We start from the raw sequence: 13,855 nt of genomic DNA on the forward strand, positions 1-13,855 counted from the left end.
TTTTCCCTCCCCTTTCCCTCTCCCCTTTGGTAACAAGTTTGTTTTCTATGTCTGTGAGTCTGTTTCTGTTTTGCACATATATCCATGTGCATTATTTTTTAGATTCCACATATAAGTGATATTATGCAGTATTTGTCTTTCTCTGTCTGACTTATTTCACTTAGTACAATACCCTCCAAGTCCATCCATGTTGCTGCAAATGGCAAAATTTCATTTTTTGTTTTATGGTTCATATTCCATTGTATATATGTATCCCATCTTAATCCAGTCATCTGTTGATGGGAACTTGAGTCGCTTCCATGTCTTGGCTATTGTATGGCCAGCCAGGCACATGAAGAAAATGCTCAACATCACTAATTATTAGAGAAATGCAAATCAAAACTACGATGAGATATCACCTCACACCTGTCAGAATGGCCATCACTAAAAGTCTACAAATAACCAATGTTAGTGGATATGGAGAAAAGGGAACCCTCGTACACTGTTGGTGGGAGTGTAAGTTGGTGCAGCCACTATGGAAAAGCATATGGAGGGGCCTCAAAAAACTAAAAATAGAACTACCCTGTGATCCAGCAATTCCACTCCTGGGTATATACCCAAAAAACACAAAAACTCTAATTTGAAAAGATACATGCACCCCAATGTTCATAGCAGCACTATAAACAATAGCTAACACATGGAAGCAAGCTAAGTGAAGTTGTTTTAATTCACTTGTTTATAACAAAGACCCCCCCCCCCAAAAAAAGTTGTTTTTAGAAGTAGAGTTGTTTTGATATCAGAAGGAAGTAAGCCGTGTCAGGATGTCATCATGTCGTCTGTTGCCGTTGATAAGCACTCAGGAGCTCAGCTGCTGAGGGGCCCCGCTGGGGGCTCATCCCTAAGAACAGATGAACTGGCAACTATGGCTAGGGGGCATGTAGACTATAAATACAAGAGTTTGTGAGGACAAGCCAGAGTTTCAGTCTGGGCAATGCTACCCTTTGCTAATCTACCTCTCCGAAGACCTTGGGACATTAGCTCCTGCCCTGGCAAAGGCAACTACTTTCCTGAAGTGGTTACAAACCAAGCAGTGCCTCTGGAAAGAGATCAGCCCGCTGGTCAACACCACAACGTTGTTCCCTAGCAACATGCTCTAGCAACGAGCGACTTTTATTTTTGTGCTGGCAGCTGGATGTCAGCTCTGTTGGCAAAGCCACCTCTCCCAAGAAACCAAAACTCGTAGAAAAGGTACACCTCAACTGGATTTTGACTTTCTTCCTTTCACCTCCCCTTGCCTGGAACAATGGTGTGATTAATCTATCATTGGATTGGAGTATGTTATTTCTTTTTTGGCTTATTAGGAGACATTATCCTGTATGTTATTGGCTTGTGAAATTACAGTTCCCGCAGTGAATCTGTGTTGGCAAAGACAATCTCAGTCCCTGGGCATAATTTGCTGTCCCCAAAACGAAACATTGGCTTGATAGTAGAAAGCTGGATTCTCCTATCTGCTCCTGCATTCAATCTGTTGTGATCTCACTCATCACGTAGCCTCTGGAAAACTCCACTGTACAGGTGTGAGAGGAGAGTGGGAAAGGCAACTAACATCTTAGTATCATTATGAAAATAGTTTCAATCTTTCAGACCCACTGAAATGTTCTTGGAGACTCCAGGGGTCCCCAGACCACATTTTGAAAACCACTGCCCTAGAGATTATAACACTCATCCTTGACTTATGAAAGTTTAATGTTCATTTGTACCTTTACTCTCTTCCCAGACAATGCAAGGACCTTAAAATGCTTTAATTCTACTTGCCCTCTTCCATTTCCTATGCTATTGTACTAGCGTACTTTAATTCTGTATATACTCTAAAGCCCCCATAATATTAAGATCTCATTCTTATTGTTTTATACAGCCTGTGTTCATTTACATTTGCCCATAAATTTACCCTTTTACCCACCTTTTCTAGTTGTTCTCATTGAGAAGAATGATCCAAATTACCTAGTCCACCATAATCAGAAATAGAAACCAAATAAAACTTTTGGTATATCGTGCCTTCCACCTGGAATGATGTTTGCTCCATTGACTCTGCAGCAAAGTCAGAGCCTTCCAAGTCCTTTTATTCATTCCACATTCAGAAGAGATCTATTCAGTGCTTACTGTGCTCCAGACATTGTTCTAGAACCTTCTGTAACGAGACCAGGTCAACCGAGGAACTAAATTCTTAATTTTGTTTAATTTCAATGAATTTAGATCCAGTAGCTACTGGATTGAGCAGCACAGTTTTAGATACTAGAGAGTGCAAATGAGCAAAACTGGCAAAGATGCCTGTCGTCCTGGGGCTTATATTCTAGTGGAGGAAGACCACCACAAAGAAGTCCTAGTCTAAGGTTGTGCCCCTGGACATCTGCCTGAGCAGCAGCAGGTCAGGAAATGCAGCTTGACTTGAAGGTGTTAAATGGGTGCAGACTCCCAGAGGAACTTTGATGGGGAGGATCTGAATTATCCACCCAGGGGTATTGTGTAGAGCAGTGGGAAGAGCACAGGCTTTTGAAGTTAATGGTCTGCGTTAGAATCCAGCCAATGGCCACTTACTAGCTCTGTGACTTTGGGCAAGCTGCTCAACCTCCGTGAGCTTCAGAAATTCCATTTGGGAAGAGGCGTTCACGATGCCCGCCTCTCAGAGTGGGTGTGAGAACTGAATGCAGTGCTGGGCACTCCAAAGGGGTTCGAATGTCCATAGACCTTCCCCTCCCCCAAGCCCGTTCTGTTACTTGTGGCCCCTGGACTGCCCAGGCCGCTGATCCCCCAAGGCCTTAAACCTGCAGGTCATTAACACCCCCAGCGAAACCCACATTAGCTGCTTCAAAGGCGCAGGGACAAGTCAGAGAGGAGATGGGGCCACTCCGGGACAAAGGGTGCAAATGACAATGAGAGGAATGTGGGGACTTCCCTGGTGGCGCAGTGGTTAAGAATCCACCTGCTAATGCAGGGGACACGGGTTCGAGCCCTGGTCCGGGAAGATCCCACATGCCGCGGAGCAACTAAGCCCGTGCACCACAACTACTGAGCCTGCGCTCTAGAGCCCACGAGCCGCAACTACTGAGCCCGTGCGCCACAACTACTGAGCCTGCACTCTAGAGCCCACGAGCCGCAACTACTGAGCCCGTGCGCCACAACTACTGAAGCCCACACGCCTAGAGCCCGTGCTTCACAACAAGAGAAGCCACCGCAATGAGAAGCCCGTGCACCACAACGAAGAGTAGCCCCCGCTCGCCGCAACTAGAGAGAAAGCCCACGCGCGGCAATGAAGACCCAAAGCAAAGATAAGTAAGTAAATTAATTAAAAAAAGAAAAAGAATGTGTCTTTTTTCTGGCCTGAACTCTTGCCCTGGGCGTTGGCCCCCTGACCCAGTGTCCCAACACAGTGTGGAGACCACAGAGCAAGCCAGGAGGCAGCCGGGGGAGAGGCCAGCTCCTCCCTGCATCGTCGGTGTGGAGGGCGTGCGGGCCGGCCAGACCTTGGGGTGGAAACTCCTTTCCTCATGTCCACAAAGTCGGATTTCCAGGGAAAGAAAAGTGTCAGCCTTTCTTGTGGGTGCAGCTTTAGGCCCAGGAACTTGCCTGTGATCTGGGGGTGCAGCTCCAGGTGAGTCCCGCAGGCTGGGACAGCTGCCCCTGCTCCTGCCTGAGGCCTTCCTCGGACTGGGGACTTGCTATCCCAAAGGATTCCCTGTGACAGTCAGGCCAGGCCCGGGGGAAGGCAGTGAGCCAGGCCTTCCCCAGCTGCTGGAGGGAGAGCGGCTGCTAAGCATGCCGGGAAGGGGATCAGCCAGGCGCTGGTAGAAATACCCAGCCAAAAAAACAGGAGAGCTGGCTTCAAAATCTGTGAGTCCCAAGAACGAGAAGAATAGCTTGCATTTTGTGTGGGCCTGTGACCGTGACCTCCTCCTACCTCTGGGTCCCCCTCCTCCCTGTGAAACTCAGAACATCTGGATCACCCACCCACCGCGGCCCCCAGTGCCCCCCCCCCCGCCACTGCCTCGATGGCCCTGTGTTGGTGCCGCTGCCGGCGGGCCCTCTGCTGGGCCTGTACTTCTGTCTGCTCCCGCCTTGCCCTGCTAGCTTGCCACCCGGGTGCGGACAAGGCATGGGCGCTCGCTGTGTTTTCTGTCTCTGGAAAACATCTGGAGCCCACATCTGGTGCCCAGCCCCGACTCTGCCAAGAGCAGGTGCTCAGTGGCTGCCTTCAAGGGCATCTGGTATGTTCTGCCTCTCCATGGGAGTAGGTACCACTTCCGTCCAATTCCCCGGGGCAGTCAGAGCCCTGGGAGGACCCAGCAAGTGCCAAGCAAATAGGCAAAGAGCCTGGCAATGCCTAGGGAGGGGATGTGCAGTGAGATGGGTGGAGACGTTTGAGGGGGCCTAGCACCCACTCCTTCTTACTGTTCATCAGAGCTAGCTTTCTAGTTGCTTCCTCAGTTAAGAAGCAAAGTAACCCCAAGCCTCTCCTCTCCTGGTGAATAATGAGGCTATGTGACCCCCTGGACTGCATTTTATTCATGGAAGTCCAGGGCGAGGTCCAGTTTGGAGCCAAGCATCACAGCGTCACATACTGGGCAAAACAGGGAAGATGAAATCGTTGGGAGACAGAAAGCTGGGGTGTAAGTCCGGCTCCTCCTCCTCCTCGCACTGTGACCTTGAGCAAGCGGCTCTGAACTTCAGATATTCCCAGTCCTAACTTTGTCCATGACCTGCCCCGTTGGAGCTGATGGAGTTTTTGGATCCACTGCCACGGAGAGGGCCAAGTAGCTCTGGGTGCCCTCTGCCAGCTCATCTGAGGGCTGCTGTGACTTGAATGTCCACATCTACAGACAAACTAGCCCTCTCACCACACCTGAAGCCACTGTCACCCACCGGCTCTGTAGTGAAGGCCAGGCAGCTTTGGGTGTCTGAGGTACCGGCCCTCTGGCAGGGGCAGGTCCAGGTGACTGCCGTGCCCAGAACAAGGATGCTTCCGGATGGCAGAACTTCCTGTGGGCGGAGCCTCTCCCCCTCCCCAGGGGTGCCCAGTGCGCAGGGCTTTCAAGAGGAGCAGAATTGGCGCCCCAAAATATGCCTCCTTGGCATAAGGATTATCTGGAGCAGGTTATTTTTAAGAAACGGCGGACCTAGGAGAAACTCTGAAAATGAAGTAGAGGTTACCCTTTTGTAAGACACATTTACATTTATAAGAGAAATCTCCATTTGTAAGGGCATCTCCCTCTCCATACTGGGAAGAGAAGGAAGACTCTCAAACTCTAGAAACTCTTATCAGTGGATTTAAGACTGAAATCTGCATAACAACCACACCCTTGTTTACTGAGCTTTGCCTGATAACCTCCCATAACTGGTTCCCTCCCCCCACCGACATCTTCTTTTGTCTTTAGCTGGAGATGATATTTAAGGTGGCAGCTTGGGCCCTTTCTGGGAGTTACTCAGTTTTCCTGGGTCTCTCCCATGTATACAGGAGGAAAAGAAGATATTAAACTTCTGTTTGTTTTTCTTCTGTTACAGGGGCGTCTCAGCCAAGAACCTAGAAGGGTAGAGGGAAAATTATTTTTCCTCTCCCATGGCGGGCACGAGGAGCAAGGCCTTCCCCAAGAGGCCCATCTCCTCTCCTCTCTCATCCCCGGCTTCCATGGTGCTTCCCCTGTGCTCAGTGCAAAACCCTGACTAAAATCAAGTTCTCCTGTCTGGTGTTGGGGCAATCTGGCTTTCCAGCCACTCATTTTATTTGTATTGCAAATGTTTCTTTTATGGGACCTGATATGTGGAGTTGGGACTGATGAGGGTGCAAGCTGACATCTGATGTATAGACAGGGAACAGAACACACTGGATAAATAACTAACTGAAGCTACAGGGAACCGCTGGCTTAGGGTCCTGGGCTAGCTGTAGGGGGACAGCGGTCAGAGTGGGTTGCTTGTAGCCCAACGTCTCTAAGCAAGGGGTTTTGTTTGTTTGTTTGTTTGTTTTTAATGAAGTATAGTTGATTTACAATGTTATGTTAGTTTCAGGTGTACAGCAAAGTGATTATGTATATATTCCTTTTCAGATTCTTTTCCATTATAGGTTATCACAAGATATCGAATGCAGTTCCCTGTACTATACAGTAAGTCCTTGTTGATTATTTTATATACAGTCGTGTGTATCTGTTAATCCCAAACTCCTAATTTATCTCCCTCCCCCCACCTTCCCCTTTGGTGACTATAAATTTGTCTTCTATGTCTGTGAGTCTGTTTCTGTTTTGTAAATAAGTTCATTTGTATCATGTTTTAGATTCCACATATAAGTGATATCATTTGGTATTTGTCTTCCCCTGTCTGGCTTACTTCACTTAGTAAAATAATCTCTAGGTCCATCCATGTTGCTGCAAATGGCATTATTTCATTCTTTTTTATGGCTGAGTGATACTCCATTGTATATATACACCACATCTTCTTTATCCATTCATCTGTCGATGGACCTTAGGGGGCTGTTTTTTAAAAAGTGGCTAACGTATTGCACTTTCACGAGGCTTCTTCCTTCTGACTGTGGGATGATGAGTTTGTCTGTGCAGGAATTCAGCAAGCTGGGGGCCACTTCCACTGCCTTGTGTCTCATTACAGAAGGTCTACAGCGTGGACCAACGGGGATCTCTCCAAGCAGGGCAATGCACTTCTTTGCTACCCTTGACTTTAATCAGTAAAGGGAAAACTATTGTAAAGCGATGAAAGTTAATTTACCGATGTGCATTGATTTCATGATCAGAATCTCCTGCTTCTGCAAGTAAGGGGTTAACTCTACAGGTCAGATGGTTTGGTCTGCAGTTCAGTGGTGCCTGGTGATAATCCAGAGTGTGCTTCACCCATCTCTGATCTGCACACATCGCCTTTGATGTCTCTACAGTTTGGACACGCAGCTGACCGGCCCAGAAGCCACAAGGCTGAAGTTCCATCTCATCAGTTCAGGAGATGAGCTGGTGAGATGCCAAATACTTTTCACTTTCTGAAGGTCAGTGAAGTGACTTATACGGAACACAATTGTTGGGGACTTCCCTGGTGGCGCAGTGGCTAAGACTCCGCACTCTCAATGCAGGGGGCCCGGGTTCGATTCCTGGTCAGGGAACTAGATCCCACATGCATGCCACAACTAAGAGTTCACATGCCACAACTAAGGAGCCCGCCTGCCACAACTAAGACCTGGTGCAACCAAATAAATAAATATTAAAACACACACACACAATTGTTGCTTCTTTTGCTTGTCCCCGAGTTGCTTCATATAGCAAGTTAGTGCTCTCTGTTGGCCTGGGATAGATGGTAACCACAGGTATCTTGGGGATCCCCTCTCATTGTGGGCTGGGTGCAGAGGCAAAGTAGGGTGGTGGCTCATGGACCTTCCCGACTGTTAACGGCAAATTGGACCTCGACCAAACCTTCCCTTGGGGTGTCCACGCAAGGTAAGGAGGCATAGGGCTGATCTTTGCTGTGGGATTCCCAGGAAGGTAGAGGAAGAGACAGGGTGGAACCAAAACCAGCCCAAATTGGAGCAGGCAGCAGACTGCCAGTGCCCAGTACACATGCCCAGATGCCAGGGCCAACCAGGAGACACCAAAGATGGGCTTTCAACACAATGGGGAAAGCCAAGAGGTGCAGCCTGGCGACCTCAGGTGCCAGGGGCATGGGGAGCATTGGAAGAAGGAGAGAAATGGCTGCTGCAGAAGGGATCTAAGGTGAAGAAGTAAAGTGTAGTCAAGAACTAGAGTGCTTTATTCTGTCTGAGGGATCCATGCTCTCCTTTGGATGTTTGACCCCAAGGCCCCTCAAGATTTCTCATGTTACTTTGGTGGAAGTTGTGGAGCCAATCTGTGTGGGGACCTCATGGCTGGGAGCCAGAGTGATGCCACCTCTAGAGCCACCCATATTTCTGGGCATCCAAATGGTGTGTCCTGTCGGGGAGACAGGTTTGGGGGATGAGGGGCCACATGCGTGTGAGTAGTGCTAGAATTTTCTGAAGGAAATAAGAATGCCTTTCACATTATGAGTGTGTCTGGTTCTGAAATCCATTTTCTCCACTTTCAATATAAACTTTGATAGAAAGATTTGTTTATGCTTTCACAAGACTCAGTCTCAGTGAATTCCACCTGTCAAAGTGACTTTTTCAGCACAATAGAGTTTGCTGTATTTTTGACACCTGTTCTGTAGGGGGACTGTCGTATGTAAATTGCTGGAAAAGCTGGTTAATAAAACAATATGATCATTGCTGTCTTTAAGGCGGCATTTGACCTTGTGGGCAGAGGGTTTCCTGTGAGGGCTGGAGACTGGATTCTCCCTACGCCTTCTGCCACCAGCCCCCCACTAGCCCTTGCCTCTTCCAGTGCTCCGGCCTCCTCGCTGGTCTCCGTGGGTCCAGACTGGCACTCAGCGAGCAAGGCTCCTTGAGCCCACATCTGCCTGTGATGCTTCCCTGCCTGTAGCCCTTCCATCGCGTCCCACTGTTTGGGATAAAGGCCAAACCTGCCACAAAGGCTCCTCCGTGCCCCAGTCTGGCCACACCTCGCTGCTTCCCCAAGTTAATGGCAACGGAGGTGGGTCTTATAGGTGGCTTGGCCACACCCACTCTCAGAGCTGGCCCACTGAGCGTCACCTGTCACCATGCACCCCACAGGGGCATCGGGACCAGGACCATTCCTTCAACCCACCCTCCAGGGAGGCCTGAGGCCAGGAGCAAAGCTGCATGGTCCCTCTCAGCTCTTTCAGGATAGCCCCTCTATTTGCCACTGCAATTTTGTTTAGAAGTGTGTGACGGTCCCGAAGCAATGGGTATAGAGAAAAGAGCTGTGGTGTAGAAGTCAGAAGTCCTGGGTTCTAATCCCTTCTCAGCAAGTAACTCCCGGGGAGTCAGGGTAGGGGGCGACATTGGTCAGGTTAATTCCCTTCCCTGTGCCTCTGTTTCATCATCTGTGAAATCGGAATACAGTAACAGTACTTAACCTACAGGGGTAGTTGACCTCTCCTCTTCCCGGACCAATTGGGCGAATAAGCGCTGAGACTCAGGGCTTTTCTTTTTCATTCACTTTATACTCAATTTTTAATTCAGCTTCTGCCTGTGCACATAGTCAGACCTTCTTGTTTCATTGCAAATCCTTTTAATTCATCACACTCTGCACTGGATCCTACAGCATCATGGGCAGGAGAACTGGCTCTCTCTCATGACCCAGCAACCTCTGGGCCACTATGGAAGGTCCTTTCTTCAGGAGGTAACTGATGGCCTGCTCCATGGGGGGGTGGTTGGGGGGTGTGAGGTCTCCTGGGACAATGCAGGCACATGTGTGAATACGGCTTGCTCCCTTCCCTTTCCAAGCCCTCTGGCACCACTGTCAGGGAATTGTCTAGGAGACAGTGAACTGAACTGGTGAGACGGACCCAGCCTGCTTGGTGGAACTTTCCCAAGCCAGGCTCACGGTCAATTGCTGCTGGGACCGTGGACTCTGGACCACTCCCGTTCCTGTCTTGCATCCTGCCTCCTTGCTGCCCACTTCCTCCGCCCTCCTCAGGGGCCCCCCACTACCTTCTAGCATCTCCCTTGGTCCAGTGGTGGGAAGCCAGGTCAGGTGGAAACTGCAGCATTGGAAAGAGGAACCCAGGGAACCCAGGGAAGCCTTCACTGGTGGAATATATATGATGACACACACACACACGTGCACAAACATGCACACACATGCACACACATGCTCACACACACAGCCAGTTTTGTCTTTGCATCTCTGGTCCCCGTGGGCTGGCAGCGGCCACCCTCCCCGCCTCCATTCCACCGTCCTCCGCTGCAGCCCTGCAATCTGCAGGCAAGACTGCTGTGGTGGCCTCCTCCGCCTCTTGGCAGGGCCACTGCAAAAGACCCTGACCTTGGGATTGACTCCTCCCTGCTTTCCCTTTGATAATTTGTGTTGTTCTCCTTCCACCATCAAGTGGGGCCCCACTGGGCAAGATCAGGGGCTGCTTGGATGGGCTGACATCATCCCACAGCCTCACTGGCCACTTGACCCTGTCAGTTCATCATTTAGGTCCCCCTTGGAGCCTGGGCCCTGGTGGTTGCTACAGGGAGGCCTCAGGCCGCACCCCCAGCCTTGTCGCCTGTGGTCCAGGCAAATGGCTGGACATGGAGGCTGCTTCCCCCTCACTGCTGGCCACCCAGGGAAGCCAAAAAGAGGAAAACAATTCAGCCATTCCGAAACCATTGTGTCACTCTTGGAAACGTAGTCAACATGCCCATTTGAACCCTCGACTCTTGGGCTTTTCCTTTTCGTAGCTTGGAAAAACATTTCCGTTTCCAAGCCAAACATTTCTCCCCCAGCCCTCTTTGCGAAGCATATGTGGCGTTTGGTTTTGGGGTTTTGTTTTGATTACTTTGTTCTAGTTTGTTTTCCAATCTCACGGCAACATCCTCCACTTTTCTGGAGCTTTGGGGGCAATGTCACCGGGGGCCTGAGCGTCACGTGGAGGACTGAGTTTGAGTCCTGACTCTGCCACGTGGCGTACGCTCTTAGGCAAGCCAATGACCAGACAGTGGCCACCCGCAAGTCGCCCGGAGGCCTGGGCCACACAATCCAGGTGCAAGGGGGCTGCAAAATGTAAGGCACACCCAGGCTTTGGTGGTTGTAATTGCCCATTGTAACGCTCACTGTGTGTGGGCTCTGGCCTGCTGGGATCCATCACGATAAGGCTCCTCGTGCAGACAGGGCACGTTTTGGGTTGGGAGGCAACTCATCCTGGGCTACTGCCCAGACACCCTGACTTGGCTCAGATGAACGTCCTGACATCCCAAACTTGAGGCCATTTTTGCAGGATGCAGTGAGACGGTGAGTCTGCCGTACCAGCAGGTGCTTAACTGGTTCCCATCCACGTACCGTGATCCTCATAGGGCTTTCAGGGGGATCTGGGACGCCCACCCTGAAGCCCCAGGGCAACCCAGCAGCCATCTGAGAAGACTGGCTTTGCCCAGAGTGGCTCTGACTCTAGGGGCTGAGCCCCTATCATGAGTTTTGTTTTATTCTCAGGCTCCTGTGCTAGTTTCCCCTAATCCTCAGCCCCAAATGCTCAGAGCCAGCAGGACCCTGGCCAGGAGCGCTGGTGTCAGGCTCGTCACCCACGGAGGGAGGGGCGGTACCCATTCCTTGCTTGCCTCGGCCTTCAGTCCGGCTTGCTGTGTACCTCGATGGATACACAGCTCTCATGTTTCCTTATTTCTTTTTTGAAAAAAGTGGCAAATGGTTTCAGATGTCTTTTGAAAGAGAACACAGGAGGAGAATTGGGTTTTACTATATTATGTATTTGAGAGGCATTTTGACATTTATTCCAGAAGAATCCTTTGGATGTTTAGTACCCATCATCTGGCTATCATAACAAAGTGGCTGTATTGGTTTTGCCGGGGCTGTTGTAACAAAGTCCCACAAGCTGGGAGGCTTAGGACAACAGAAATGTATTGTCTACAGTTCTGGAGGCCAGAAGTCCAGGATCCAGGTGTCAGCAGGGTTGGTTCCTTCTATCGACTGTCAGGATAGGACCAATTTCAGGCCTCTCTCCATGGCACGTAGACGGCCGTCTTCTCCCTGTGTCTTCACATGGTTGTTCCTCTGTGTGTGTCCCAATCTCCTCTTCCCATAAGGACACCAGTCGTATTGGATTAGGCCCACCCTAATGACCTTACTTTGGATTTCCTCTGTAAAGACACTATCTCCAAGTAAGGTCACATTCTGAGGTACTGAGGGTTAGGACTCCAACAAATCTGCTTGGGGGGAAGAGGGGACACAACTGAGCCCCTAACAGTGGCGCTCAGAGCCTGGGCACCCTTCGCGTGGGTGGAGCCTTCCTGGGCTCAGGAGCGAGAGGCTCACTCCGTCCCTGGAGCTGCTGTGCTGTTGATTTGAGCGGTCACTCCAGAAAAGAGAAGGACATTACTGCCCTCTAGGCCCAAGAGGTGGCTTGGGAGGTGGCTCTGAGGAAAGCGCAGAAGTTCAACAAGGGGCTGATGCCTCAGATGGCAGGAGCCTCTGTCTCTCCTTGCGGACTCGGGAGCAGCTCTGAGCGAGGACAAGGGGCAGGAACTCAGTCCGTGGGCAGTGCAAGAGGGGGCCTGGGACCAGGAGAGAGATGGGGGATAGTGGTTCAAACATGGGAATTGTGGAAAATCAAAACTGGGGACTCCACTGTTTTTCATGGCACTGACTTTCCCAAGGTGAGACTACGAAGCGAGTTTCGATGTGATCCCTTCAGGTCGAAATGCTTTGCACACGTGGGAAGGAAAGCTCTGAACAGCTTGCGGGGCTTCTGCGCTCTGCGGCCATGGTGGATGGATTTGGCTTGAGTGAGAAATAGCCGGGCTGAGAGAGCTGCTCGGTGCAGTGTCTGCCTATTGGCAGGGCTGCTCCCCCTGTTAGCACACTTGGTCTCCAGCCTGTTTGAGGAGAAGTAGTTGGCCAGGGCTTCCGAATGGTCCAGAGAAACCAGGAAACACATGCTCTCCGCGACGGGCCCCAGCACAGTTAGCCCTACTTCCTTGGAGAAGATGGCTTCTTTCTGGGACTTGAGCTCTTCTGAGTTAAGTTTACAGTGTTGTTAGATCCTTCTGCCATATGATAGGACCCAAACCCCACAGGTACCAACAGTGAAATGGGTTTTTTATTCACTGCAAACAAATTTGAAAATGCTTTTTCCGAACCATTCCGCAGTGGTCAAGGTGACAGTGCTTTGTTTTTTCCCTTCACCAGTAACAGTGCTGAGATCTTCTCGCTGGCGAGGATTTGATCTAAATTCAGAAGAGAGCCAGCCTCGGTAACAGCTTAGCTCTCACGTTCCTGTGTCTCGTGTTTTTGGTGCTTCTCCTACTGGGAGGGAGGCTCGTGAGGAAGCGCTCCTGGTCCTCTCAGGGATGGGACTGAATTTGCTCTGTCCCCCTCACTCCTGACCAGTTCTGGCCATTCGGCATGGCACGGGGTGCGCAAGGCCCCTCCATCACGTGTCCAAGCCAGACCAGCGACTGTAGCCTCGAGGTGGCAAAGGGTTGGCTCCGGAAGGCGGATCAATGGCACATCTTGGGCGCCACCCCAGCTGTGTTGTGTCTTCACATCTGGCTGAGATGGGGTGGCCCGACAACATCTTCAGACCACAAACACCTACTTGGGCACACTTCAGGGGCGGAGCCAGGTCACAGCAGGGTCTGTGGCGGCAAAAGGCCCAAGTCCCTGACTGATGTGAATGCCGGCTTCAAAATCTTATCCTTAGGCAGGGAGCTCTGGCTAAAGGCAAGTGTGGGCAAGAAGCCGCAGCGCCCGAGGTGGACAGGGAACTCCCAGGTACAGACTGCAGCGTGAGACTGAGAGAGGTGTACTCATTCTCCCAATATCTAGTACCAATTGCTAGCTAACCTTGACACTGACCAAAGTCTGGGCTTGGGGCACAGCCGGCTGGGATCTTCTTGTTCTCCTCAGTGTACCACTGTGGGTTCTCAACTCAGGGGCTGGTTTGGTGCCTCATTTTCAATGCAGGTGCTTCTGTTTTCCAGCAGGCTCCATCACAGCCTGGCCATTTTTCTAACAAGCAACCAACTCACCCTGCCCAGAGCCACTCCCTACCACTGGGCCTATTGGAATGAACTCTGGAGCTGACACTCTGTTTAAAGGGACTAAGCTAATTTGTTGGGGCTTTGCTGTGATTGGACACTTGTGTTTTGCATGAGATTTGATTTAAATTTAAATCTCATTTGTGATGCCTCAGGGGTAAGGCTTTCCCAACTAAGGAGAAAAACAAGGTAGTTCTTACCCCTTGGGAGGAATGGAAATGCTGCTTTGAGTGTTGCTGA

Source organism: Eubalaena glacialis, chromosome X (assembly GCF_028564815.1).
Source record: "Eubalaena glacialis isolate mEubGla1 chromosome X, mEubGla1.1.hap2.+ XY, whole genome shotgun sequence".
Classification (NCBI taxonomy): Eukaryota; Metazoa; Chordata; class Mammalia; order Artiodactyla; family Balaenidae; genus Eubalaena; species Eubalaena glacialis.